The 5796-nt window shown below is 39.4% G+C and overlaps 1 protein-coding gene and 1 long non-coding RNA gene across 16 annotated transcripts in view; one reads left to right on the top strand and one right to left on the bottom strand.

The window, feature by feature from the left end:
* The window catches only part of LOC116087063 (protocadherin gamma-C4), a 176646-nt gene that overhangs the window by 63182 nt on the left and 107668 nt on the right, over positions 1-5796 (bottom strand). The gene's annotated exons all lie outside the window — the stretch shown is intronic.
* Positions 1-5796, top strand: part of LOC116087066 — a 9246-nt gene that overhangs the window by 955 nt on the left and 2495 nt on the right. The gene's annotated exons all lie outside the window — the stretch shown is intronic.

The following is a 5796-nucleotide window of genomic DNA, read 5'->3' as shown; positions in this document are numbered from 1 at the left end:
ACACACACACACGCAGAGGTGTGCGTGCACACACACATGCATGCACACATACATGCAAGTACATGCATGTAACATATGGATTTTCATTTTTACCTAGTTGTTTCCCTTTTTCCATTTGTTTTTGGTCTTTTTTCCATTAATTAATTAATTTATTCATTTTGCATCCTGATCACAGCCCTGTCTTCTCCCAGTCCCTCCTCACACAGCCTCTCCCCATCACCCATCCCTCTCTCTGAGGAGGAGGAGGTCCCCTCTGGGTACCAACCCATCCTGGCTTCTCAAGTCATTGCAGGACCAGGCACATCCTCAACCACTTATTTTTTTGTTTTGAGACAGGGCTTCATTTAGCCCAGGCTTGCCTTGAATTCTCTGTGTAGCCAAGGATGGGGTTCAGTTCTTGATCATCCTGCCTCTACTCCCTGAATGTTGAAATTACAAACATGACCCATCCACATGTGCTTTATGTGGTGGTAAACTCAATAGATAATAATGAAATTAGAAAAATTATTAGCTGGCTATAGGGTTATGCCTCCATGATTCCAGCACTTGGGAGGTAAAGGCAGCAGATAAGGAACCAAAGGCCAGCCTTATTTATGCTTAGGGTTTGAGGCCAGGGTGTGGTGAATGGGACCCTGACTCACAAACAAATAAACGAATAAAATTATATGGGTCAGCAAAACAGCTCAGTGGATAAAAGGGTTTGCCATCTGACCTGATAACCTGAGTTTGATTCCCAGAACCCACACATATTAGAGACAGAGAACTGACTCCTGAAAACTATCCTCTGACCTCCATACATGAATTGTGGCATACAAATGCATGCATACATACACAAATGTAAATTTTTTTAAATTACTAAGGATAGGAACAGGGTATACTGCTCAATGAAAAGGAACTAGCATAATATGTACAAGGCCCTGGGGTTTATTCTTAGCATTGTAAATAAACATATCAAGTTGTATGACAGTATATAATATATGCTATAAAATGATCCCCATTTGAACAAAAACAGCATATACACTTGTATACACATAGGACATATTTCTAGATTTATGTAACTAGATATTAACACTACCTCTCTCGAGGGGACTCTGAGGCTTGGAAATAAAATCTGATGTTTTATTTTCATAAATCCATTTAAAAAATTGAGTTGTAAATCATACACAATCAAAATGCAAGAATCTTGGATTCAGTGAGTTTTAGAAAATGCCTTTTGTTCATTTCTTGTAAAGATATGGAGCATTTCTATCTTTTGGGAAAGAAAAGTTATATCATCAATTATTTCTTGAGAAATATGTCTCTCTACATAGCCCTGGCTGTCCCAGATCTCACTATGTAGACCAGGCTTGGTTTGAACTCTCAGAGATCCTCCTGATTCTGTTTCCTGAGTGCTGGGCCTAAGGGTGTGCACCACCACACCTGGCCTTAGATTACTAGTATCATTGTTATCAACTTTATTTATTTATTTATTTATTTATTTATTTATTTATTTATTGTTTTTTATTTGTTTTGTTTTGTTTTTGAGACAGGGTTTCTCTGTATAGCCCTGGCTGTCCTGGAACTCACTCTGTAGACCAGGCTGGCCTCAAACTCAGAAATCTACCTGCCTCTGCTTCCCAAGTGCTGGGATTAAAGGCGTGTGCCACCACCGCCCGGCTGTTATCAATCTTAAAATGCTGAGGCATCTATGCATGGTTAATACTAAAGTTCAATGATTTTTGATTTTTTTGATTGATAACTGTCTTTTAGTCTATGCATTCCTCTGAAATTTTACCATTTGTAAGATGAAAACAGATGATTAAAACAGATTACAATTTTCCACAAAGAGTTGTAGTTCAGTAGTAGAGTATTTTCCTGGAGTATGAAAAACCATGAATTTGAGTTCAGTACCTAACAGAACATGCAGTTGTGTGTGTGTGTGTGTGTGTGTGTGTGTGTGTGTGTGTGTGTGAGAGAGAGAGAGAGAGAGAGAGAGAGAGAGAGAGAGAGAGAGAGAGAGAGAGAACAAACAACAGTAAAATCAAAGGTCTGGACACAGTGGTGCCCCCTTGTAATCTCAGTACGAGAAAATGAAGGCAGAGGATGGTAAATTTAAGGCCAGCATGGACTACATAGCAAGTTCCTTTAGCCGTTGTTTTTCTTTAACCCACATTATATCAGTCAAGTAAGTTATAGTCTAAGCAGAATAGCAGAGGCAGAAAATAATCTTAACACCAGGACTAGACTGAAAAGTGGACATTATGACTTAGACAGAGTTGGGTATAGAATGGTACAGGGCTCTTCTTAGGTCTTATAGAGCAAGAAGAAAAACAAATCTGGGATAGGTCAGGAACCCCCAGAACATACCAGCATAGGGCTATGAAGAAAGCTTATCTTAGTCTTGTGAGGACCCACCCACCTGAACAGATGATCACGATGGAAGAAACCATTAATTAAGGAAATGGTGACCAAATCCCCAAGTACACACTTAATATCTACACTTGGCTGTCTCTCAGAATTTCAACCTGGACACACTCTTGATTGCTCTTAAATTCATTCTCTAGACTTTTACATCTGACTGTACACTACCTTTATCCATCTAATTGGTCAGTTTGAAAACCTGATGAGATGTTTGAATGAGAATGGCCTCCATAGGCTCATATATTTGATTGCTTGGTCCCTAGTTAGTAGAATTGTTTGGGAAGGATTGGGGGGTGTGGCCTTGTTGAAGAAAGTTGTGTCAATGTGGGGGGTGGACTTTGAGATTTCACAATGGGGTCAGTGTGTCCTTCTGCCTGTTGCCTCTGGCAGATCAGGACGTCAAAAGCCCACAATGGGGCCAGCGTGTCCTTCTGCCTGTTGCCTCTGGCAGATCAGGACGTGTGTAAGCTCTCAGCTACATCTCCATGCCTGCCTTCCACCATGATCCCTGCCATAGTGACCATGTACTGACTCTCTGAAACTGTAAGCAAGCCTCAATCAAATATTTGCTCTTATAAGTTATTTTGGACATGGTATATTTTGGACACAGCTACAGAACAGTGACTAAGACATCTGAGGATCACTATAATCCCCTTTCATTCATTGTATATATTGAACAAAAATATTTTATTGAGCATCTACCACTAGCCAGTCAACAATATTTCAGACACTGAAGAATACAGTAATACACAAAACAATCCCTGCCCGTGTGGAGTTCATAACTACCTATGCTAATATGGCTTTATTGAATCTACTTTCTAAACACTACTTTCTAAATACTTTACCAGTCCACTCTTTTTTTTTTTTTAATCTTTATCTGAGACAGGGTTCTCTGTATAACCCTGGCTATTCTGGAACTTACTCTGTAGGCCAAGCTGGCCTGTAACTCAGAGATCCACCTGCCTCTGCCTCCCAAGTGCTGGGATAAAGGTGTGCACTATCATGCACAGCCCAGCTCACTCATTTAATTTAATATCCTCTGCACATCCCTTTTTATATCACTTCATGTGTGGGGTGCACATGCGTGTGCGTGTGTAGGCATGTATGTTGTACATGTAAAGACGACTTTTGGAAGTCTCTTCTCACCTGTCTTGTTTAGGCAGGTATCCCCTTTGTTTTGGTTACTGTGTACTCCAGGCTAGCTGACCCTCAGTCTTTCAGGCTATCCTCCTCTGCCTGCCTCCAGTCCCTTTGCAGGAGTGCTGAGATTACAGGTGCACACTACTTTTAGGTTAGTTTAGGGGTTTGACCTTGGGTCGCCACATTTGTTTAGCCAAGGCTTTTAGCCCTGAGCCACCTCTCTCACCCTCCAGCACTATCTCTTACTAGCAACATGACCATCGTTCCCTATGAGCCTCCTGGAGTCTACTTATTACCCTCATAGAGAAGCAGAATCATCTTTACCTTTTGAATAATAGTTTGTCATTGTCTTACTTTAAAACCATTTAATAACATCCAAATACTCTGCACAATGTGTTTGTCAAAGCATTAAGAAAAATGTATGGATAGCATTCCCAGGCATCACAGAATTACATGCCTATAACTCCTGAACTTGAGAGGACGGTACAGAAGAATCCTAACTTCCTCATTTCAAAGCCAGCTTGGTTGGGCTATACAGCAAATTCAAGGGCAATCTGGGCTACCTAGTGAGACCCTTGCCTTCAAACATCCATAATGACAAGATGGTAATTTTCTGTAAACTAGAAACAAGAAAAAAGAATATAAACTAAAAAGCAATACTAATTATGGTAATAAAAATCACATATTTAGAGTTTAATGAATGATATATAAGACACCAAACCTTTCCTCTTAGTAAAGAAATGCATACAATATAAGTATTCATCACTTGATGGATAACAAAAATATGGTCCATATGCTATTCAGACACAGAGGATGAAATCTTGTTATTTGTGGCAGCATGGTTGGAATTGGAAATCCTTGTGTTAAGTGAAGGAAGCTATAGACAAAAAGACAAGTGCCACATCACCTTACAAGTACCACATCACCTTACAAGTGCCACATCACCTTACAAGTGTCACATCACCTTACTCGCATTTGTATCTAAAGTAGTCAACATCACATGGGTCAATAGTAGAATTGTGCCAGGTATTGTGGCTCACACCTTTAATCCCAGCACTCTGAGAGACAGAGGCAAGGAGATTTCAGTGAGTTCAAGGCCAGACTGGTCTATGTAGCAAGTTCCAGACTAGTCAGGGATACACAGTGAAATCTTGCTTCTGAAAAGGTGTGGGGTTGTATTTACCAGAGACTTGGAGGAGTGGGGGCAAGACAGAGAAAAGCTGATCAATGGTAACTAAATGGTAGCAAATAGCAGCCAGAAGTTTGGTGCTACTTTTCCACAGTAGGGAAACAATAGCTAAAAATAATGTAATGTATCAAAAAGTAGAAGAAAGGACTGAGTTTGCATTTTATGTGCTTTACCTAGGTTAGTTCTATAAAGGTAACTACTTCTTCCCCCTCCTATTATATTTGAGGTTATATCTTTACATCATTCCAACTTACAGGTAGTAAAATACTTACATAAGAGGGAAATTTATTTGCAAGTGTTAATTCTGTAATTTTTAAGAGATTTTAAAGTACTAGGCCAGTGAAATGCCAAGAGAGAAATGATTACTGAGAAATTACCAAGAGAACAGATATTTGAGGAGATAGGTACATTTGACTTGATTTAAATATCTCACCATGTGAATATATTGAAAAAAATCACACAATTACCTCAACATGGTGTTTAAATTTTATGTTTTAATTATATTACTTACAAATAGAAGTTAAATGGGCTGGAGAAATGGCTTAGTAGTTAAGGGCACTAGAGGCTCATTGGGGGACTGGGATTTGGTTCCCAGCATCCACACAGTGGCTTACAACCATCTGTAACTCCAAGCATAGGAGATCTAATGTCCTCTTCTGGCCTCCATAGGTAGCAGGCACACACATGGTGCACATACATACATGCAAGCTCTCACGTACACACATAAAAAATATAAATCATTTAAAAAAGTTAAGCCCTCATCAGTAAAAGTTATAAAGTAAAGCTGAGACAATTTTACAAGCTTTAATTAAACAGAAATATATACCATGTTCATGGATTAGCAAATCTCAGTATTGTTAGGTGAGTCTCCTACCATCACACAAGAGCTATAGATTCAATATGATTCCATTAGAAAGCCTTGCAGGCTTTTTGCACTTGGTGTTCATAAGATTGCTTTAATTATTACTGACTAAGGATAGTTAAGGAAATCAGTTTGGTGTTTCCTCTGGAAATTGGACATAGTTCTACCAGAGGACCCAGCTATACCACTCCTGGGCATATACCCA

This window comes from Mastomys coucha, unplaced genomic scaffold (assembly GCF_008632895.1).
Source record: "Mastomys coucha isolate ucsf_1 unplaced genomic scaffold, UCSF_Mcou_1 pScaffold13, whole genome shotgun sequence".
Classification (NCBI taxonomy): domain Eukaryota; kingdom Metazoa; phylum Chordata; class Mammalia; order Rodentia; family Muridae; genus Mastomys; species Mastomys coucha.
This window is presented reverse-complemented; position numbering and strand designations above follow the sequence as displayed.